The sequence below is a fragment of the Hermetia illucens genome, chromosome 2 (genome assembly GCF_905115235.1).
Source record: "Hermetia illucens chromosome 2, iHerIll2.2.curated.20191125, whole genome shotgun sequence".
NCBI lineage: Eukaryota > Metazoa > Arthropoda > Insecta > Diptera > Stratiomyidae > Hermetia > Hermetia illucens.
In genome coordinates this window covers 134,568,282-134,593,488 of record NC_051850.1, presented here as the reverse complement: position 1 = coordinate 134,593,488, position 25,207 = coordinate 134,568,282, and the positions used below count along the sequence as shown (strand labels likewise).

Below are 25,207 nucleotides of genomic sequence, written 5' to 3'. Positions count from 1 at the left end.
GTGCTTATTCAAACTTGAGTCTCAATTTAATTTGAAATTCTGTTTATTATGAAACCGTTAATAGCAAAGAAATATTCAATGGTTCCAGAATGCAACCCGTTGAACTGTCGATCGGTCATATAAAATAATTATTTGTTTATAGGTGAAAGTTTTTAGAAATAGATCGCGGTTTTTCGGAATAATGGCTGTTTATTTAGGTATATCAAGTTTATAGGTGAGCAAATAAGCAACGTTTGCAACATTTTATGTTTTCGTGAAAGCAGACTTAGCAAATGAATATAACTTTTCGAGGACAACTGGCGACGCGATGCTGTTGAGATAATTAGATATTTTCGTTATGGACTAAAAATATGTTTATCGATCGGTCAATGATCACTTATACGTTCGTTTTGGACATTGACTGGCAGGACCGAGAATCGCAAAAGTATAGTTCTTCGGAATGGGTGACTCATTGCCATGTGAAAGTGATCAATATTTGCATTGCCATATCAAGTTAACAATTTGCGAAATGCAGTTTTAGCGGGTAACAGAGAAAAGTGTATGATATCTAATGTTCATGGTGCTCTATAAAAATGAATACTTTTCACAAAAAAAGGGGGGAAGGTTGAATTTTCAACTCCACCCCAGGAGGGGGGGGGGAGGGGGTGAAGAGGCCAGAAAGTGGGCCACTTTAATAAAGGAGCCATTCTCAGAAACGCCGCCCTGAAATATCCGCCATACCGCTCAAATAAAGTTAATAATTTTAATAACATCGAGTTGAATATCGGGTATATTCAACGGACATCCACTACGAAAACCATCGTGTACCCAAATATCATTAGATAAACTATCAACGAAACCTTTCATACCTAAATCTCCAAGATTTTGGTTTTCGAATTGTTTTCATATCATCATCATAAATTTTGTATTTTCAACCTATACGTGGAAAGAGGAGAGATGTGAAGGATATGTAGGTGGAAAAGAAGGATCCAGTTTTCTAGCGTCCCACGATAATTGGAGCGATGGCTTCCTCTCGACAATTCAAGGCACTCCAAAAAAGATTTGTTTCTATGACGTCGCGCCCTTCTCAAATCTCTCTTGCAAATCATGACGATAATTGCTTTACCAATAAGCCTATTTGTGACTTTAAAATAGACCCTGTTTTCGGGTGGCGTAACTTTTTAGGACGGGGCAACCGCACCGAGTTTTTTGCAGACCAGCAAGGGGAATCACCCGCGAATCAAACTCTACAATGATGATATCAGGATACGTCAGTTTTAAAGGCCCATATCCTTTTAAAGGTGGTGACAGAAGCAATTTTTTAAAGTCGTTTAAGAGAGGGGACCTGTTGATTTCCTTGTTATACGCTTCCTAATCCTCCCGTGACGGAGTTCAAAATTAAATATTACTGTTTTTACCTCAAAGTAATTCGTACATCGATTATTCAATAAAATACTTAAAAAAAAGTTTCCGGTTTTACTAAAGATTTATGCATGATATAACATAACATGTGTCCTTCTTCAGTGATGCTGCTGACGCGTCTCCCACTTTCGTTCCCCCTATCAGCCCCATACTCGTTCTGAAAACGGTCAAATATATGGTGAATAGACGTGCCGAAGAATATCTGAACATAAAAATTTCTCGCATGGTTTAAAAGAATTGGTTCGAAAATGTTGCTCAACGACAAAACAAATTACCGACGAGGTAGGGTCTACACTTGCGTTCATGGGCGCCTTAGAATGTTTAATATCAACCATGCCAGAAGGCATCGGTTTAAAATTTACGGAGTGAATAGACTATGAGCCAATGTGAGCCCAGCGCCTATTTCAAAATCCCATTGTGCCTTCTATCACTTGTTGTTACGGCATTCGTGCAGAGTATCCACTGTCGTACAGTACTCAGTAGGATAACTAGCATACTGTACACTGTCGTATCGGCGTTTTTTTCGGTATGCTTGTTTCCAAAGCAAATTCATTTGATTGTAAGCACCCCTTTCCCTTTTTCCAACTACCTTGTATGTTTTATTCTCCGCATTATCCTAGTTCTATGTTCCCCTTCCCAACTTCACCTTAGTAAAAATCAGCGTATTTTAAACTTGCATTTTACAGGATCGTTTTAATTTTGTTTTGAAATTTGTTATAAAGACAATAAAGTTTAAAACCTCTTGCACCCTTCAAGCCCTATTTACTAATTAAACATTTATATATTTTCAGAAACAGAAATGTTCATTGGACTTTTTCTCTTTCTGCATTCAGCAGCTAGTTGCCTTTGTATGCTAGTGTGCAATTAGATGCGTTTCTAACTTGCGGATCGATGCCGATACTGACGAATGTGAACGCATGCAGTGATATGTGTAAGCAGCAAAGCTAGAAATAGTGTTGCTTCCGGCAGGAGTCACAATGTTCTTTGTTCCGCATGATCGGTTGAGGACCTGAATATGAACGGCAAAAAATCTGCAAAGTTTTCAACTGTTGTATGGTACGGAAGTTGGTTGCTGAATAACAGAGATCGGTAAAAGTTTATGAAACATCGTAAAAGCGATATCACCTTAAGGTGTAATATCACATTACCATCATCGAGCACGATCCAAATATCACACTAACCAGTAGAGGGTTGATAGTGCCCATATATCGGTTCGTGATGTCCGTGTCGATGTATAACGTAATGCATCGCTCATTACATCTACCGTTCCTTCTAGTAGAAGTGGCACGGACGATTATCGAGTACCGGTGGTATGATATGATTAGTTGTTCCCTTGGCTGACCTGGAAAAATCAATGATGTTTCGCGCATTTATTTTTCTTTTTTAGTCTTTGTCCTTTTCACAAGTGGAGTCGGCTCGGTTTTTATTTTATTTTTTCCTGCTACCGTTAATGCGTCCAGAACCCTTGCCAATATCTGGAAAGGACCAACGTCTGTCTTACCGCATCGAGCTGCAGACCCTAGCATTTCTCCGAGGCTTAGGACGCAATCATTTTGTTTCTTAGTCGGCCTGTCGCGGGACCTGTCATCAAGAGAAATCAGATGGGTTCTAGCATAGGGGTATAACTCCAAATATACTTTATTTATCTCATTCTCTGATCTCAGCATTTTATTTTTCTTTTATTTATTATTTCTTTTTATACGGTTGGGACCACCATTTCTTCGGGATAAAACGAAGACGGTAGCTCTTTAATTCTTTCTGGCTTTGCCGAACAAATAATTTGAAGATTTTATCTAGGTAGAGAATAATTTTACTAAAAGTCTATTTCTGCCTTAAAATTGTCAATAAACTCTGAACCAGCCCTTTATCGCGATTAGCTTTAATGCTTAGAAATCGACATGCAGTGTATGCTTTTGGGGGTTTACCTCCAATGAGAGGCAAAAAACCAAAAGCACGAAAACACTGGTATCGATTGAGTGCAAAATTTATTTCAATTTTGGCGGGCTCCTTTTTAATTGGCAAAAAAGTGGGAGCGACGCATCTGAATCGGTGGACGGCACCAGGTCATCGCAGCCCCTTCTTTTTGGTATTTAGTATCCTCTGTAATTCAAAATGTCGTGTAGTGGGGGCCATATATGCTAGCAAATAAATCATTTCACTCGTAACTTACGTTTGGCAAATCACCACGAATATTCTAGGGATAGTTTTATTTCTTGCTGAGTTCAAATTTGTTTATCGCGCGCCCTTCCAAAACACACCAAAAATTGTTTCTTTGCTGATGCATTTAAAAATGCTGAAGATTCTGTTCAAAATGGTTTCGTGTACATAAGAATCCAACGAAAAATGGTCTGAAACATTAAGCATTACAAATACTACGAATTTTTGCATCTTCAAGGTGATCGGTGTGAAAATATGTATTTCTCAGCGGCCCAAAAAATTTGAGCCAGCTATACTTATCACGAAGGCAGAGGTACATTGATGAGAGCATGCTTAACCAATGGCGGACGCAAGCCCAAATGACCACAGGAGAGGTTCAGTACGGGTTGTTAAACTCTGCTTTGTATCGATCAGATTTTACAGAGGTAACCTCGTACAATTATAGTTGTCATTGGTGATCAATTTTAACAACTTCGCATGTTAATAAGAATCATTACAATTATGTCTGCTATATTTAAGCTTACTTTACGTTTTCAGAAACACCAAAAGAATATATATAGATTGGAGAGAGTTAACTATAAATCTTTGCAGTACGAGGAACTAGAAAGGACTATTGAAAAGAATTTTTGTAATTTCAATGGTAGGGAAACAATTTGAAACGCTACTTCTTTTAATTTGAAAATCGTAGTTACTACTCTGAGAACTTTTAGGGAAAATATCACCATAACCGGTAAGTGTATTTCTTTCTTTTAATTTCATTTATTGTAATTTTCCTCCCATTTTATTTATTTTTCTTTTCTCTCTTTTCTATTTAATTATATTTTCTTATTGTATTTTAGAATTAATTTTTTGAGGAAGATGAGTCTTCTGGGATTACCGGCTTAATAATATTCACCGACAGTCATGAAAGACGGATCGTGGCAGAGGGTTCGCGGAAACGCGATTATAGAACTGGCTCGAATTCTTGGAAAAATAAAGGCCATACTTCACGACATATTTGCTAATTTATTGGGCAATGTTATCACCACTAGATAGTAGCAACCAGTAGATGTGATGATGCCACTAGTTGCTGCTGAAGCTTGGCCGAGTGAAAGAAACTGATTTAATAAATTCGGACACTTGGACACCACTGTCAATTAGCAGGCTGACAGACTAATTCGCCAAAATCTGCTATCACAATGGTGAGACTACAGTCAGCATTTGGTATTCAGTCATCCCGATCCGAATCTATCAAGTCTGCTCTGAAATGTAAAATTGCACAAATTCACGCAGTTGGACGAGCAGATTCCAACCGGCAGGCAAACGTTTCTAGAGCGGCATTTCTATTGTCCCTTAAGAAGTTCAATATGAAAATCCTGATAAGGCTACTAACTAGGCATTGCACCGCACTTAAATTAGAAGAAAGTTGGGGTGTAGCCTCGGCTATATATAGTCAATGTGAAGAAGAAGAGAAAGCAGGGTCCTCAGACCTAAAACGAGAAGAGAAAGCGGGGTCCTCAGACCTAAAACGATACCTAGATAAGGTTGAATAATCTGCGCAATTTCTCTCTCTATGCTTCGATTCACAAAAGCCTGCGAGCGCCGCAGGTGGAATCCATTGGATAGATGATCTTAGGGGCCAGTACAATACGCATAACAAAAGGCCTCGATGCTCGAAGCTGCGATTCCCCTACCAAACTAAACTAAATACAACTAAGCAAAATGGCTTCTTTTTAATTTTGGTTTACTTTTTGGCGTTTCTTCTGAGTTATATAAAAGTGGATTAACGTAATGCATCTCCATTCTCTCCCTCATTGGTGAATGTGACCTTGCCTAGCACAGAACAGTGCAAACTCGCTTCAGCGGAACTCTCCAGTGGAGCTGCATTTGAGTGCTGGTGGTTTTGCATAATCAGCTTCCGCCAGCTTTTTTTATATTTTGGGATTGGTCGATTTTCTTGGTTCACTATACTCAATCCGAATGATTTTTTTCCGTTCATTATAATACAAATTGATTCGGCTCACATAGATAATTGCTAGGGATCGTTCAAAATGTGCAAGTAGTTTGGTAAATACTGTATTGGGCAAGGATGGCATCACAAAGCCGCAAGGACATACCTGGAACCAGTGCTATTTAAAACAATTGAAAGAATGTCACATGCGCATATACAGACTCGATAATATATGAGGGAACCTTCAAAAAGTGGCCGCTAAATTTCTATGCTAATGTGTCAAGGGTGTTGTCCTATTTCCATAAGCGGTCCACCTAAACGTACTATTTCCAATGTCAAATTCACCCAATAGTTTAGAACAGAACTATTATATATAAGGGTGTTTTTTTTGGGACCATAACGAGTGTTCGCTTAGAAAGGTAGTTTTATTTGCAGGGAAAAACTTACTGTCGAAAATATAAACCTCCTTGTCTCAAATTATTTTAAGAAGAAAGGGTGGAGCGGCGCAATAATTTGAACGGCTAGGGAAGAAAATTTCACCCACAGTCTGTAGGTATCACTATTAACTTAACGAATCCACCCCACCGCAATAGTGGCGCCGCTGTGAGCTGGGGGTCGAAGATTCAACAAAAAGATTTTCTGATTCGTGTTAAAAGCGGCTAAAAGTGACAACATTTTGTGAGCTAGAATCCTGCGAATCTCGGAATCCCAAATTGCAATGAATAGGTCACACACAACACTCCAGCCTATGAGTTCGGGTTTAAAGATACGCTCAAATTATTCCCTGCCCCTGGATTGCTTTACACAAGAGGGACATTCCGAAGAAACTTACAGTCATTATCTCAAGCGGAGTCCGCCAGGAATACATCTCGTCATCAATATTATTTCTTTTTGTTATCGGTGACGTTCTTCACGTTGCCTTGGTTCAGGGACTTGGAGAAGTACAATGGATGATATCATCTTTTCCCATGAAACTTGGTCAAATGGCTCCAAATTTGGAAAGTGGGAGGCTTGTCAAAAATTTGGAAATACAGTTATCTCAACGCCAGGATCAAGTTGAGACTGCTCTGTGCTAATATTTAATCGGTATTGCTCCATGGAGGAAGCACATGAAAAGTGACCACCATTGTAACTAAAAAGCTGGTCGGCGCACAGTCAAGCTTCTTGTGGACGAGTTGATTAGAAGGCGGAAGTGGCAACGGAAAGATCACGCCATAAGAAAGGGTAGTAATTTCATTATGCAGTGGAACCCACCCTCCTAGATAGCCGACGAATGCGTCACCGCACGTACATTTGGCACAGAACAGTAAATGAGGAGTGGAAGGTTCTCCAAAAGTCCTAGGGGAGTTGAGAGGCATTTCAGCGAATCGTCAACGTTTGTGTTCACGTTCATGTTAATCTTTATACTTTTTCCTTCGGCATTATGCTATGTTTCTGGTCTATGACAATAATTCTAGAACATAGTTAACTTGGAGGTGAACATTTGTTGTCAAATTCTTTATTTCAAAATCTCTGAAAAACCCGTAGAATCATGAACAATGCCATTTTCCATAACTCTTTGTATGTGTGGTATTTACTTTTTTTTTGATGCCAAATAAAGATCTTAATTGTTTTAAAACACACATTTTTTTATTAAAAAAAGTTTAGTCGTTGTTAATGCAAAAAGCTATTATTTGGTTGAACTAATGGAAAATCATATTGAAAAAATCAATTGTTTATTGTGACTATATTTTCAAAACAGATTCTGTTTTCCAGGCCGAACATCTGCTAATGGTCTCTAGTAAATTGGAGAGTAATCAGGCAAGATAGAGTGAGGGGAGCGTTATCGAAGTATGCAAATTTACCGGCAGACTATAAAAAATCCGAACGTTTGGATAGGTACTTGGAGGGCTTTTAAGAAGCGTCAATTGCTTCGATTGTATGATACCAGAGGCAAAATCAATGAAGTTGAGAACTGTCAAATTGTATGCATGTATTGACTTTACTATACACTTAAATAAACAGCAAAATATAGCCCACAAACTCTACATTTTCCTATCGGTCATTGAACTTGAAAAACTGGAAAATCTTCAGTTTTTCGGGATGGAGGCTCTGTTACTCTGCCTAATTAAAGCCTCACTGTCGATTACTTGTGATGCTGTAGGAAACCTGGATAATTGTCAATATAGTATAGGAATAGCTAGAGCACCTTCCTGTTTCAAATGCTGTCCGAGTTATGGCGTTTCAGAATACGGAAACTAAGTGTTACATGTTTTCGTATGAAATTTCCTAAAACTAAATTCCAATGTCAAAGCAGCATAAGCATTGTGAAATCAGTTGTTACATTCATTTCTAATTTAGTTACTTCTATTTTTAGACAAAAAACATGTGCTGCAAAAAGGAGTGTTTATTTTGCGAATCGACAATAGGTCTTGAAAGAATGTGCTGATGACGCCCGTTAGCACTTATTTTCACTTCATATTGAACCAATCATAGACTACCAACTATAGAAAGGGGCGAATTCAAGAACGAGAAAATTAGCCTGGCGTAGTCCATCGAAAAGAAAATAATTGGTTGAAGTCAATATTCGTTATTTTTCGATAAAAATAGATGAAAGACAACTACCTAATTTTATCTTAAGTCATGTGTGGAATTTTTGTAATATTCAACAACACTTTTACTTGATTTTCATGTATGCTGTTCATTATTTTTGAGAAGCAAGTCGACTGTGAAATTGCGCACTAAAATGACGGAAAATTCAAATGTATGATATATTAATGTACATCTATTGAGCGTATAGAATCCTCTTCGCTGTCTGGCAAGCTAGAAATTGAAAAGTCAGTCCATTTTCACGATGACGAAAATAACTGAAAAAAATAATAATTTTACCGCGGCTAATAAAAGAAATTCACTTACAATCTATTAGTGACTTAAAAGCTGTCGATAGTTTGGTGCAGTGTCTTCTTTCAATAATTTTAAGGGGGCACTAGTGACAACAAGAGTAAATAAATTTAAAATTAGGTCTTGAATCATTGCACCTGAAATCAACACTTGTCTAACGCACTATGTCTCGACCTCGATAGTTTCTATGGGGGCATTTAACGGTGCAGTTGAGAGCGTATGGTGGTTGTGATGGAATTGACATATTTTGTTTGGCACCAACATTTTTAAATTGGCCATATATCCATTTAATCTCGCTCGATGATGTGTACAAATCTAAACAAATAGGCAATCGCCGTCGTAAAAGCATAACAAGCAGTTTAAAACTAATAAATTTCCAGAGATTTGTCATTTTATTTTAGAACACATTCGGTGTATGTAAACAAATGACAAGGATATAATCGATTGCCTGAACCAATAGGAGTGAATAAATTACTTCCAATTTTCTTTACTTCGATGGCTAACCTAAACAAACCGTCCCTCAATTTATGTATGTATTACCTGTGCGTAGAATGATTCTCAGCCTTAGATAGATCCAACATAATCGACCTAATACCACTCGTGAATCTTCAACCCTGGACTCCTGGCAATTTAGGCCATCTTTCAACAAAGCATGAGCACTCAAATTATCCAGCTACACCAATTAAAAATTATTTCATCGCATTATCACGTTAATGCTGCGCCATTTAACACTGGATGATTGAAATTATACAGTAATTACCCGTTGTTTGCCAAAAAAAGCTCTTATTCACTCAGGAGCACTGAAAGAATTAGTGTTTTTTGCTGTGCCATATTTCCCACTATATTGCGTTGGACATAATTTTGCGTATTTTATGTTTTCTAGTTGTCCTTGGCTGTTTAAAGGGTTTCCTAATTGGTGTATTTATGTAAACAGTGTGGACCATAAATATGAATTTTATGTAGTCATTACCAGTGAATGCTATATTTCAATGAATATGGGTACGTCCTCCGATATCTTTTTGGATACTTTGCGGAAATATATGAAAATTTATCATGTATTAACTAAATATTTACATTTCATGAACTACTTGTAATGCGTTTGTTATGAGTTTACTTTTTGGCAAATTATAAGCTTCTGCGGTGAGACGGGCAATTATGATAGTTTGTTTGGAATTTAGGGAAAATATCCTGTAAGCATATGCGCCTTTTGTTTTTCATTAAATTTAGAATCATGTATTATACACGCATGAAAGATAGATAGGATGACGTTGCATTTGTTCCGCTTACGTTCGCATGGCGCCATATTTCAAACAAACATGCATCCCATGTAACGACGAGCTTTCAATGTTTTCCGTGCAGATATTGCAATTTGTTCATATTGCTGCATCTAGTGCAGAAAGGGAATTTGTTTAGAATTCCTGTCTGATGATGGATTTGAGGAGAGTTCAGTTTTCTCTGGCTTCATTCATAGACCTACATATTATGAAAAAAAAAAAAATTATGAGTGTTTTTTGCCATTAGTTTCCTACCATATTTTTATTCATCATCATAAACGGCGCAACAATCGGTATCCGATCCAAGCCTCTCTTAGTAAGGAACTCCAGACTGTATACTATCGCTCCATCTCAAGCAGGGTCTGACTCGCCTTCTTTTTTTACCATAGATATTGCCCTTATAGACTTTCCGGGCTGGATCATCCTCACCTATACGGATTAAGTACCGCAACCTGTTGAGGTCGATTTTATCCACAATTAGACGGACGTGGTGTCGATCAGACATTTCATCGTTATAGATGCTGCGGAATCGTCTATCCTCTTGTGGGGGGGCCAAAGATTTCTTCGAAGGATTCTTCCCTCCAACGCGGCAAAAAGTTTGCAATTTTTCTTGTTACGAATCCAAGTCTCCAAGGAATACAATGGCAAGATCAAAGTCTTGCACAGTTAGAATTTTAAGTCTATAGTGAGACTTTTCGAGCGAAACAGGTTTTGTAACCTCTGTTGGCAGCCAACAACCGTCCGCGGATTTGATCGCCATAGCTGTTACAGGTTCGGATTTTCGACCCTAAATAAGATAAATTTTCAACGATTTCAAAGTTGTAGTCTCGTATCTTTATTGGTTTCGTTTGGCGAGTGCGATTCGATGTTGTTCGCTCTTTAGTTTTTGGTGCTGATGTTACCACTATGTACTTCGTCTTGCCTTCATTAATGTGCAGCCCAAAATGTCACGCCGCCTGCTCGGTCAGGATGAAGGTAGACTGTATATCCCGAGTTGTTCTTCCCACAATTTCAATATTGTCAGCATAGGCCAGTAGTTAGGAAGACTTAAAGAGCATAATGCCTCATGCATTCACATCTGCATCGGGAATCACTTTCTCGAGAGCCAGTTTAAAGAGGACGCATGATAAGGCATCCCCTTGTCGTAGACCGTTGTTAATGTGAAATGGTCGCGAGAGTGATCCTACTGCTTTTATCGGGCCTCGCACATTGGTCAAGGTCAGCCTTGTCAGTCCCATCAATTTCGCCGGAATACCGAATTCTCTCATGGCCGTGTACAGTTTTACCCTGCCTATGCTATTATAGGCGGCCTTAAAATCGATGAAGGGATATTCATATTCCAACAGTTTTTCCATCGCTTGCCACACAGAGAAAAGTTGATCCGTTGATAGTTTGCTTGGAGTGAAGTCTCTTTGGTATGAGCCAATGACGTTCTGGGCGAATTGGGCTATCCGGCCTAGCAAGATAGCGGAGAATATCTTATAGCTGGTACTGATCAACTTGATATCTCTATAATTGCTATACTGCGTGACATCTCCCTTTTTATGTATGGAACAGATAATGCAACATTGACATTCGTCAGACATTGATTCGCTTTCCCACACCTAGAGTATCAGTTGAAAAATCACGTGGTTTAGTTGGTCGCCTCTATATTTAACCAGTTCGGCTACAATTCCATCGGCTTCTGGCGACTTATGATTTTTAAGGCGATGAATTGCACTCATTGTTTCTTCCATGCTTAAGGGGGGCATATAAGTTCTGACATTCATAAAGACTGAGAGGTGGCACATTCAATCAGCACGCGGTCAATTTGGTTGAAAGTGGGCCAGTCTGGAGAGACTCATGTGTGTTTGTGGACTGCTTTCCGAGCAAATCAGGTACTTCCAACAAACATTTCGTGCGATACTGTTAACCAAATAGTTCACGGTCCGTTATCATTGGTATCCTCATGTAAGCTATGGGAACCGATGTACCGCTTGAATACCGGATCCGTCCCTACTTGACTGTTAAAATCTCCAAGTATGATTTTGATATCATACCTGGGATAGGCTTCGAGGGTCCGTTCAGCTACATTGTAGAATGTAATATTCTTCAACTCTGCAGCCTCCTCTGCAGGGCGTGAACCTGGGATAGGCTTCGAGGGGCCGCACAGCTGCATCGTATCATAGAATGTATCATTCTTCGACTCTGCAGTCTCCTCTGTAGGGCGTGAAAGTTAACGAGGGTTATTTTTCTATATTTGCTTCGCAAACGCAGAGTGAACAGCCTTTCGCTAATATTTTCAAGACCAATAACAGCAGGTTTCATTTTTTGGCCGACTAAGAAATCTACTCCGAGCACATGGTTTACTGGATGGCGACTATAATATATGGGGCAGGGGCTCTTCTCTAGGAAACCGGTCCTTGTCCAGTGCATCTCTTGCCATCCTGTTACATCAGCCTTACATTGGGATAGGGTATCGGCTAGTTGCTGAACAGCATTGTCTCTGTATAGGCGGCGCACCTTCCATGAAAAAATGTGCAAATCTTTATTCCATTTTTGATGCCGGGTTCGTCATTGTAAATTCCATCCTTACTGAGGCACCTTTCGTGGCTTCGTAACATCGGTTTTCCGTGTAGAGTTATCAACCCTACCCAGCCTCCAGCCTGGGGGACCAATAGGTACAATTTGTTTCATGTTTAGGCGCGGGAGACTCGCCCTCATCCTTCTGCGTCAGCAGTTTTTTATTAAGAAAGATCTCATTACACAGAATTATTATTAAAAAGTGTGAATTTATCGAACTCAAATAAAAATTATTACTGGTCCAAAAGAAGGTACCATGATATTTCGTGCTGCGCTTAGAATGACTGGTGTTCCTGGTTTCTACGGCAACAATTCATTTGTTCCAAGTTTCGTCCGTTAAAGGGCCTAAAACACAATAAGGAGTTCTCCTGCAACTCAGAGGTGCTGATCATTAAAAATTGTAATAATAATAAAAATATTGAGAAAATAGCTCAAATAATAGAAACAAGGAAGTCCACTTAAGTATTAAAAAAGTTCGAAAAATGCTGGCTTCAATGCTTGCAAAGCAGGTAGTGATGAACATGCGTAAATCTTGTTGGAGCAAATTAAATGATAGATTTTGCGGGATATAAGGGACAACTTCAATACAATTCCAGTATCTGTTGCAAAAAAAAATTTGGGAATAAAGGTATAGTAACAGTTCATCCTTAAACCGTTCCAAATATTCTGCACAGACAGGAATTTTGTAGCTCTACTCCATGGAAGAAGGCATTGCTTTCCCAAGGAAACATTGGAAAATAACTTGAATATACTCATTTGCTTTTTAATAAGATAGAGAAGGAGCCTTGCAAAACCGTTATTTTTTGCTTCAGTCTAATTTGAAGATTTGTGTTTCCGATTGTCCGTAATTGTGGTGGGGAATAGTAGACACTCCTTAGAAGCCTTTAGAAGTAATATTGAACCAATAATTAAACACGATGCTAGCAGCATCATAATATGGGGCGCTATGGTATCTAAAAGACCAGAGTCACTGTATATAATCTAAGAAAACCTGACTAAAGTGGGATACTTTGACATACTAAGGTAGCACGCTTTGAAGTTGCTATATTGACCTTACCATCTGACATAATGTTAGTCCATGACAATGATCCATGGTCGGCCATGGTCGCGAAGGAATGAGTATTTTATAATGTTAAAAAGACTCTTCCTTATACACCTCAGAGCCTGGATTTAAATCGGAAAGAATACTAGAGGGCACACATCGAAATGGAGTTGCGGAGAGGAGCAAAGTAAGGAGCAAGGGCTTGAAGAATCACATAAAGCGTCTATTTCTGCAGAAATGACCGAAAACCTTTTAGTGACTATATTTTAACAAGTCATGGTCCCCCCACGAAATATAATTAACTCATTTCCTGCCATGAATTTGTTCACTTTGTATTGAATTTTAAGCGTCCAAGTTTTTTTTGCCATACAACGCTCTCCTTTTAGTTTTATCACTATTTTTTCGCTTAAAATAAAACTAATAAAATAATAATAATTTGACTAAAAAATTTTTTTCTACAAAATTCAATTGAGATTCAGACAAAAAGTAGGAATCGAATGCTCCAGGTATTTGGGGTTGTGTACCTATTTTTATATAAAATTAGAAAAATGATTGCATCCAGCAACTACCGCTGTTATGTTTGACAGTTAATTCATCAGATGATCAGTTTTATTTGACGGTTGAATCAAGATTTATTTGAAAGCAATAATTAATGGAATTTCTGAAAAAATTCTACAATTTTATTATAACACAGTGAAGAGAAAAATTTATCTCACGGTGTGGAAAGATTTTTTCCGTTTCTGATTAAGGTCGGAAACTACTGCGAGGAAGCAAGTCGCTCTGTTTCGATCTGAAAAGTTTAATGTAGAAAACGTACCTCGCTCTAGTTGGGCTATAACTGAACAAGTTGATGGAACAAATTGAACAAAATCGCCATTTAACAGTCATGATGTCGAAAGAGAGAAAGAGATCCTCTGATCTAACATCTTTGGGCTATTTGCAAACTCGACATTTAGAAATCTCCAGAATTAGAAAAATAAGTTGAAAAACCGAAAGTTGGAATCTTCAGTTGTTTGTTGTTTTCTCTCTGAAGAACTTTTGTAGCCCAACGGTTGACATAATTATATAATTGATGTAATTTAAATCTCAATTGTTCCCAATTTTTTAAAATCCTTTTAATTAATTTGTTGCATGTGAATTAGTAAGTGTAAATTCATGGTGAAAAAGAAGAAGCAAAAAGTATTACTAGTGGTTGTTTCGACGACTTGTGGAAAAACTCTTCCACTGGGAAACGTTTCATGGGGTACCATTGCCCATTTAACGGTATAACATTGTAATGTTCGAGGAAGTTTTGAAAACGTTTTAAGGGTCACCCGCCCTCAGACACGGTTGTGTGTGTTCGAACTAACAACTACTCATTATGTCAGCAGAAGCAACCAAGGGGTAAATGTTTACGTTTAATTTGAAGGGTAAAATATGGGCAAGTTAGTCGAGAAGCTCCGACTTAGTCGGGAGAATATCGGGAAGTAGTCTTTCGCAATAATATTAAACAAAGGTTCTGGATACATCATGTATGCTGCTGACGTCAAGCTACAATCGACTTTACGTTCGATTCTTTCCATTAGTAATATCGGAATAGCAGACTTCTTTCATTTTTTATGAACAGTTTACAAAATCTGATACTATTAATATATGTGGAATCCCCTTGACCCCCCTGGCAAATCATTAGGGGCATCTTCAATGGCCGGAAGATGCCAACATTAGTAAGCGGTCCTCCTTTTAAAATGAAATTTATCATGGATTTGCCCTCTTGATCGCAGCAATCGGGTTACCAGCGTTTCTGTACGGTCGGGCCTTTTTGCTTTTTCAATTTTCATTTTTGCGTTCTTTTCTTTTAAACTTCTCACTGTAGTTCCCTTTTAATATTTCAAGTTCTGATTTTTGTAAAATGTATGAAAAAGACTGAGACGTCTAAAAAGACGTACTACCCTCACGTTCCCGAGTCAAGTGTTCGCAGGACACTTCAGTAGAGATGGAGCGGACAAGCAGGTCAATTTCTGACTTTTTCCTATGTTTTGGGATGCTGAAGAAAGCCTTCCGAGGCAACGCTTTGTCGCCCGGAAATGTTTACAAGTGATATAAACAGTTCAAAGTAAGACGTGACCATCGACCTCTACCTCAGGAAAATTGAAGAACTTACAAACCATCGAATGACTGCGAGAGATCTTGCTGATGCTGTTAGTTTCCCAGAAGAATCTGTCAATACTATTTTGAAAGATATTTTGGGTCCGAAACGTGTGAAGATTCGACTAGGTTTTCTCACAATGCATTCGTTTTTTACCAAAAATTTAATATGACCAGATTCAACAACTTGTGATTTCTGGTTATTCACGAAACCGATAGAGAGGATACAGTGTGAGTTCGCTACGTATTCTAAAAGTCATCCCGAAAGGCGACTTTAATTATTGCTTGGAGGATTCGAAAATTCGTAGGCGTAAATATATTGTGTCCAAATGGGATTACTTTGAAGATTAAGAAATAGATTTGGAAGAATAAATAAATACATTTTGAAAAACTAAAAAATGGTCTTACTTTTTGGACACGTTAGTACATTTGAGTATGAGAAAATTTTGAGCTACTATCGGGAAGCTCAATCCTCAGCTTTTCAGCAAGAAACAAATAAAAAGGAAATGCTTTGGCATTGAAATGCAGAGATGTTCATATCAGAAAGAAGTAATTATCACTGGAAACACAATTTGAGTTTAAATTAACATACCATATCAACGATATAAAGAAGGATTTTATCACCGTCTAGTTAAGGTCCACAATCAAATACAATAAAACATTTACACAAGATGACATCCTTAGGGACAAATCGAATTTCAAAAATATAATTTTTTTTAATAATATACATAAATAGCTGGTGGAGGACCAATGTTACCTTTTACGGAATAATTCCAAGTTTAAAGTTTCAAAAGCGTATTGGAGTACTCTTTCCCAAATGAGTTGCCGATTCCTCCACAGAAAAGAAAAGGAGCGCAAGCTGAGTAAAAACTTTGGTGGCGGAATGAACTTCCAACGAATTCGACCAACAAGCAATGCCGGAGCACTTGTTAATGCAACCACAAGTTGAATTTCCTGCGAATTGCAAAATTTAAACTGAAATTCAGAATACAACAAATATCCTAAAGATCCTCTAGTATCTGATGATGACACAACATGCGAATCATCGTTGTTCCTTTATTTCTCTTGTATTCCATGGTGCCGCACTGATGGAGGGTTTATTTGATGAGGTTTGGTTGTGAAGATTTTATGAAACGCCGATCAGGCTGGCGTGATTTTTCCGCCATTGAACAGAGAATAATTGTTTGGAGGTTATCCCATTTTAAGGCCTTTTTTCGGTTTTTTTTCAATGAATTTTCAACATATTTTTATTAATATTTGAGCATATATAACATTTTTTTAAAGATTGACATCATTGCGCATTATTGAAATAAGCAGCACTTAATCCACCTATCTTCAAAAATAGTGTTTTTCGGGTGCCACGCTAAATGGCGCCGTACTCATTTTAAAGAGAAAGCATTAACGGTATTGCAACCTGTGGGCTATACCACGGTTGACAAATTATAATTATTAGAAAATATCAGAAGTTAAATTTTTGGTGCCTTGTTAAATTTTTTTTTTGAGAATTTTGGTGTTCTTTCGCGTTCTAAAATGTATAAATAAACATAGAAATATGTTCTGAATAAGTCGTGATAATTTCAAAGAATTTCGTTGGATAGATTTTGGGTTATCGTGTCACCCGATTTTGAACATGCATTTTCGAGAAACGCGCATTTAAAAATTAAAATGTGATTATTAACCATAAAGTCTTAACTGACCATTAATATGCTATACATGTAAGGCCTTGGCTTCAATTCTCGCTAAAATCATTGGAGAGTCATTCGGACCGGTAAATTTGCGCTTTATGGCGATCAACATACGACATTTAAGCTCTTCAAGACTGTAGTTTTCGAACGACTCTAAATATCGAAAAATTACTTTCCCCGAATATTCTACACTATATCTGGATACAATTGATCAGAGATCGGACACACGGTATCGAATTGGAGATCTAGATATATGTAATTGTCGTGTGCGAGTGGTAACCGGATGTCTCATTGGAATCCGGAAAATGTAAAAAAGGTGATGGCACGATTGCTTGCTTAATTGAATACATTTAATGGACGACTAAGTATCAAAAGATATGAATTGAAAGATGACATTTTTTGCTTGTAATACGAGCATGAGCTTACTGAGAAAAATCGCGATATTCCTAACTTTATCGCGATAAGTGAAGAGTTGAAAATGAGGGCGGAGGAAATGATTGAATTAGACATCAATAAAGGAGCCAACTAATATAATACAAATTCGGTGACAGTAGATTTCATAATTTTGCCGTTCGTATTTGTACCACTTAGTAGTCAACCAGCTCAAAAAGTCCATGACAACGCCGAAATATTCAGCAACAAATCCACTAAGATACGTCAAGCCGATAAGTTCGAGCGATTCCGCACAAACAGCAGGGTCACCAATGTGATGCCAATGGCCGGGCGCATTTAGCTTCAACTAATTCTAAAGGCCACCAAAAATGGCACCCACCTAGACTCAATAGGCATTCTTATTATTGCGATAACGACGGAACATGGATGGACAAATCATGGATATTCATGGTTATTTTAGTTACATTTGGTGTGGAATACGCTGCGTCCTGTTCTTAGGAAGCATTTAAGTTTTAGGGAATATTTATTTTTACCAAGATTTTATAATATCGACTTTAATTATTGATTTTTAACAAATAGTAGTCATGATAAATTACTGATTAAATATATGCTTTAGAGGACAATGGCACCCACTAAGAGTTAATAATGAGTATTTTCTGTTAGTTGCTTTAATTTGAAATTGATTGAATCATTCTTTTTTAGTTTCTACTATCATCTATTTCTCTTTTTATTTTAAGTTAAATATATTCATGTTTTCATACTTTCCCCCTTGTTAAGTCATTATCTATATTAGGATTATTGGACGGATTTATATATTTTTTTTCTTCTTTTGACTTGCCTTGGATTAGACAATTATTTAAGACTATTAAAATTTTCATAGTGAATTTACGTCAGTAGTTTTTACTGGATAATAAAGGGGGGACGTCGGATGCCAGTCGACTTAGCTGTGAATGAGTACCTGAAGCAAATCAGGGTAATAATTTCGGTCGAGCGCAATGCTGACCACATTGCCTCCTATAATGTACTGTAGTGTACCGTTACGGTCTTGAATGGAGTGCTCTAACACACTACAAGGCCCTGATCCAATATGGATTATTGCGCCAACGATTATTATTATCTATAGATTTAACGCCCGGAAGATGCCAAGCCAACGAGGATACCGAATATGCCATTCCTCAACGGCACCTAGGGCAGAGGTGACCTTGCGGATCCTCTCTTCTCGATTGCGGCACTCGGTTCATGAGTTTTTCAAATGGCTCTCCTAGCTGATCATTTGGGCCGTTGTCTTAAACATTTCTAGAGATGCTCTAATTTCGCCTCAACCTAGAGTAAATAAATTTGTATGAAGACGAAGTATCGAAAGTCTTAATAAGTTAATCAGTTAAGTTTTGCTGACAAATAATTAATTTTATTACATTTGTTTCAGCTACTCCTTACAGCTAGTCTCGGAGGGATAACCTTATCTCCTTCGCTGTTGAGGCTGGAGTCTAATGCGATGCCAATCAGTGAAGCTCAAAAGGATTGTTTTACTCTTCCTTGGTGGTAACTTTGTCTTAATAGGACTCGTAGAGTGCGGCCACTCAATATAACTAAATAATATTTTAATAATCATTGAAGCAACGAGCCAATTGGATCTAGGCCTTTAAGTGTATTAGAGCACTTCATTCAACACCGTAACGGTACACTGCAGGATTATGGTATTCTGTGGGACGCAATGTGGTCAGCATTGCCCTCGTCCATGGTTTTTACCCTCATTTAACTCAAATACTCATTCGCAGCAAAGTCGACTGGTATTCGACATTCAGGCAGGATACAAATGATATTTGAACCGCGCTCTTCCGTACATCAGCCAAGCGCTCTGGCCACTGGGTTATCCGAACACAGACAATATAATTAAGACATATTGAAATGTAACCCACGTTGGGCGCCTTTTTGCAAAAGTTGTCTTTTTCCCTCATAGTATTAATGACTTACTTTACTGTTTTTCAAAGCAATTATAATAAACTAATCAGCATGTGGAGAAAGATCTGAAGTATTATTAATAAATTCTGATATTAATAACCATCTTGACTCAATTACTATATCTATAAAAACATTTTTATTCCATATAAAATGCCCCTCATTGCCCACCTTTTGTTTAAAGTCTCGCAGTAACTTTTGTTAACTTTACGTTTTTGTTTAAAGTTACTGCCAGTGTTGTATTTTTATATCGTAACAGTAATTTAAGAAATGAAAGCTTTTATACTCTTTCTTAAGGGTGCAGATACAGTCAAACCGCTTTTCAATTTTGATTTCACATGTTAAAATATGTAGTTTCGCATAAGTTGATTGGTTGCATAGTACTGCATGCTTTTCTAATCATTATGCCTTATTTTCCGTATTTTTCCCCATTTTCACATTAAAGCGTAAATAACAACAAATAGATTAGGTAATAAAAACAAACACCCTCATTAATTCCAGAATCCAGATTAAACCAACTTCACTATCATAATCAAATACAAATCCTATCGGGAAGCAGCCTCTGTTTCAAGATTAATTGTATTTTATGTAATTTCGGTGATTTTATTTTTCCCCTTTATCTGTTTGTTTGCAACGCAGTAAAGCGGAATAATGATCGATAATAATAAGCTACTCGTAGGTTACGGAATCCTTTCACCTTGATCGATAGTAAAATTAAGCACTGATAAAATTCAAAATTTCTAGAAGAAACGGTTAATTGCCCAATGATTCATTAAAGGAAAATTTTCTTCGTCAATCGACTAACACATATTATATAGCGTATCCGCATATATGCAGGTATTTTCAAAGAAAAGTAATTTTTCATCTAATGAGTGACATATCTCCTGCATGTTTAAAATTGACGAGTTTTGAACAACCTACTTCAAACTTATCATATATTGCTAATTACAGTGGTTTTCGTCGAAAATAAACACATGCACGAATATCTTAAGACAAACGGTATTCGTCAGCGGGAGGTAAGTTCAATAGCGTTGCTTTCTCTACAGTAAAAATGTGGCAAGGACTATGAATCAGTTTTTAAGGTCCATTATTCGAACTTTGGAAGCTTTGAGCTATTTGTATTTAGGTATTCATTTTCATAATCATGTGACAAAATTAAGTGGAGCAAAACGATTGTCACTTTCTCATAGGTCAAAGACCAGGATGTTTCACCTTCATCTAATACTATATGTTATACCCAGGTATGTATATTTATAGAGTTTTCAATATGTCATTCATATGTATGAAGTAATAATAAGCTTATGTCACTGAGAATATTTCGAAAAAATTGTAGACATTTTTAAGAATTGGCAATAAATCTAAGACCACTTTCAAAACGTGTAGACTTCCTAGGAACTTAAAAAAGATGCGCATAAATTCGAAGATTTTATAAGAACAAATATATTGATCTACCTTGTGAAGGAAACTCTTTGATCCGTAAATCATTTGATAGAAAAATAAATACCTGTTCTCTGCAATAGAGTACACGTTCAAGCAGTTCCTATAATTTTAATTCTAAGCAGTTTGTAGCCACAGGCCTTGGTACACCTTCCAAAAATTTTGTGTTTAAACAGATTTGAACAGAGGATTTTTTGTGGAACATCTCCATTGGGAGCAGAACAGATTGCAATAAATATGAAAATCGATGAAATTAAAACGTGTACGTCACAAGACGATAAATTCATGTTTACTGCGAAAAAAGCAACCAAACAATAGAAGCTTAATGAGACCATGTGCACTCATATTTCGACAAATCTGAAGAAAGCTGCGTAACCTGGTGTAGGTCATTTTCAAGTATTAACTATTTATTTGAGTGCAGGATCTATTGAGGTTTCCACTGTCTGTTCTAATCTATTTAATCTAAAACTCCTGTTAAGTTTTTATGTTACCTGCCATACGAGGAGCGCACGGCCTTTTGGCTTTGATGCTATTACAAACATAAGCAATTTCTTTGTTGCGAAAATAATAATACGATTTTCTTATAGCTGAAAGTCTAAGCGGTGAAGGTAATGGCAACAACTTACGCAGATACTTTTGCCGGTTGTAATTCTGGCACAAGAGCAACCATATCTCTCGATCAAAAAAAGGAAAGAGCAATGAGCATATGAAAGATTTTCGCAGAAAAATCTACTCAGTAGAATTTAATGGTATTTGATTATGCTAAGTATATATCTAATTTTAAAAATAGAGAAGAAAATCTGCTATCTTAAATTGCAACTTGCATCAATGTGGTGATCTAAAGCTAATTATGGAAAAATATAAATCGCCCTCCCATGTGCTAACCTCTGCCTTGAATGATTTAATTATCTTATATTGGGCATTCTTAATTGAACAGCTATTCGGCACAAAATCAAATATCACCCAGGTGCCAGAATTCAAATTCAAAAATTTGTCTTTTTAATTTTTTTTTAATGCCTATCGTAAACTGCTTTCAACAGCCACTGATGAAAAGGAATTTTTCCACGAATTGCCAATCAAATAACAGCTGGTATCTGTTAAGATGTCGTCTAAGTGAAAGACACGAACAGCGTAAACCGTTTTCTCTTCTTTTCAAATCATTAAGAATTTCTTTAGAATCACCTTGAAAATGCATAATACTATGCGTAATATAGATATCACGAGCAATTTGACTTTACACTATGGTTAATTATTCTAGTTTTTGTCGGGAGCGACATCTTTAGATAAGATACATTCAGTTAAAAATATCCCTTTATATGGTAAAGAGTGGTTTTTGATTTGCCGAATCTATCAAGGCAAGGTCAAGGTTCACTTAAGAACTTTCATTAAACACTATCTGTTGCATTCATATCAAAAGGAGTTACATTGCATTTTCTATCATTTAACTGGACAAGAATTCACCAGGACCACTACAGTATGATTTATAAAAAGGATGGGCAAAGTACTTGTATTGGAAGAAGTCTAAATTCTCAGTTTTTACGGTGATTTATTCATTCTTTCATCCAGTGATCGTTTTCTTTCTCTAGATAAAAAAGTATCTCTATAGTCATGGCAGTTTGACGAGTTAGGCTGAATTGACGCACTTTGGAATATTTTTACAGTTTATCTGATTTCTCGGAACTTAAAAGACAAATAGACTAACAATTTCATTCAACAGGAAAAGCAATTCTACATAAATTCATTGTCTCTTCACGTTGCTATCAGCATTGAAACCGCAAAACATTTGGTGAGTGAAACGAACTTTATTCATATGATCACGGGAGGATAACGTGACTGTAAACCACAGTGAGTAAAAATAGTGACTTACACAAGAATGTACCAGACAAATCGTGAAAAGTAATCATTTTAAAAGATTTGACAATTTTTTGATCAAGTTCTAACAAATATTCGTGCACGCTGTTAGCATGAAGTATGGGATTCCCCAAATTACTCTCCATTGGAGGCTCCAACAACCCTCCCATTCCAATAGTTGTACTACTGAGCATACCATCACCTCTACGTAAAAGCGGTGTTTAGACTATATTAGCAAAAGAAGAGGAACAGGTGATTTACTCCCATCTTGTTTTGTTTTCGGTTACCCCTAACTAAAATCGAGACGAGACTAATAGTTCGTATCTGTCTTAATCCAATCGCTCTCTGGTTACGAATAAGCGAAAGGGTTTCACAAAGCATATGCTATCGCAAATTGGATTAATCAATGTTTTGACTACTAGCAAGAAGAGCTTGAGTTCATCGACCTCGGCCATGACAGGAAGAAGGATTGTATTCAATACGATTAAAAAAGGACCACCCGACACTCATAACCACCGGTCAAAGAGTAAATGGTTTCAATTGCGAATCTTTGGAAATTGGTTTAAGTTTACCTTGCTCCCGATATCCAAAGGGAAAACAACAGACAAAAATTAATGGATCAGGATCAATTTGAGCTCTCATCTTAATTATAGTGCCGTTCCTCCACATGCCACCTACCATTTCCAACTGTGGGCCTTTTTAGGTCGAGGGACTTTAGGGACGCTAAGGTAGAATCCTGCGAAGTTGTAAAAAAGTATTGTTTCGTCAGTTGTTAAAGAAGTTGTCAAGAGAAATGTAACCAAAAATTACTATGGTAAACGAAGGATTAAAAAGTAGTGGCATTTACGCGCCGAATCGTGATCATGTTCCCAATAGACTTTATGCCAAAATATTTAAACAGGAAAATGGTTACCAGCAACCAATTGTACGCAATGAAAATGTCACAGAGAGGGGGACAATTGATACTTTATCATTTAAATAAAACCACTATTGAGAAGTATTCGAAATCAATCAAATACTGCGGGGAGAATCATTTTTGTATGGAAGATAAACAACCGAACTTCCGAAAATATTATCTTCTTGATCTTATTGATGCGGAGTGGGATACGATTTAGTCTCCTCATCTCGACCTCATAGCTCCGGTTCAAATTATATCTTGTCATGGAGCGAATATACCTTTTACAGCTTGTTTTGGATTTATCGACCTAAAAACCAATAAGCTTGTGAGCTCGGAAAGTACAGGGAGCAACCGCAACAAGCGCGGAAGTTTCCTCAATAAGTCAGCAGGATGGGGCCTTTTACACGTCGATGCTCATTCTGCCGAGTCAACGAGGGAAATCTGATTTCCGACCGAGCGGCCACTTTCGAATGATGGGTTGAATATTTTTATGAACTAATCTACCACCAAAATATCGGCGAGTTGGAGATCCCACCAACTGAATACGACGGGCAAATGCTGCCACCACCAAGCACGGAAGTCGCCAGGAGCCGATGGAATTAAAGCCGAACTGGTTAAATATGGAAGCGACCAAGTACAAGACAGATCACGCAGTGCAGCAATTATAGAGACATCAAGTTGCTGCGGACTATCTATAAGATATTCTCCGTTATCTTGCTAGGCCGAATAGCCCCACATGCCTAGAATCTTAAATGAGAACAATAAACGAAGGAGGCTACAACTTTGAGATAACTTTTCTTATCCAGGGTCGAAAAGTATAAACGATAGCAGCTATGACGATGAACTGCCAACCGAGCCTATTTCAGCTTACTAAAACTGTATCGCTCAAAACATCTTATCAGGGTCAAAGCTCTTACTATACCCGACAATGATCTTGCCAGTCCTAATATACTTCTCGGGGACTTGGGCTCTTAGCAAGAACAATTGCAAACTTTTGTCTGCGTTCGAGAGAAGAATTCTCCGAAGAATTGTTAGCCCCTTACATAACGAAGAAATTTATGAGCGATGCTATAACTATTCGGTTGTGGATCAATCCGGCTCAATAGGAGGATTTAGCCCGGAAAGGGAAACACCTATGGTAGAAAAAGAAGACGTGGCAGATCCTGCCTGAGATGGAGTAATGGTGTAGGCCAGTACGCAGAACAGCTTTTCGGGATATCGAAATAGTGGACCTCGGCGCAAAACCGTACGGCGCATAGATTTTTTCCTCCTACGACAAATTATTGAACTTCTAATGCGTAAGTTTTAGTAAAAAAATCATATTTTAAATGAATGAGCGCGTTTCTCCCCCAAAAATAGGGACAAAAGCGGCAAAAATGCAACATTTCTTCTTCGGATACTGTAATAAGAATAGAGGAGTTGGGGAGCTCACCAACACATCGGGTACGTTTGCGGAATAGTGTACTGTTGCATAGTTTAAACCGGACTATATAATAGTCCGAGACTAGAGAAGTCATTAAGAATTTCGGTACAATACTGACGACAATACTATGTGAACTACAACCTCCTCTCAAGATGCCATTTTTTTTTAAATTACCGAGCCAATGGCTTACA

General features: G+C 37.5%; 1 protein-coding gene across 4 annotated transcripts in view; it reads right to left on the bottom strand.

Moving 5' to 3' along the window:
• The window catches only part of LOC119647418 (capon-like protein), a 389,473-nt gene that overhangs the window by 72,629 nt on the left and 291,637 nt on the right, over positions 1-25,207 (bottom strand). The window lies entirely within an intron of this gene.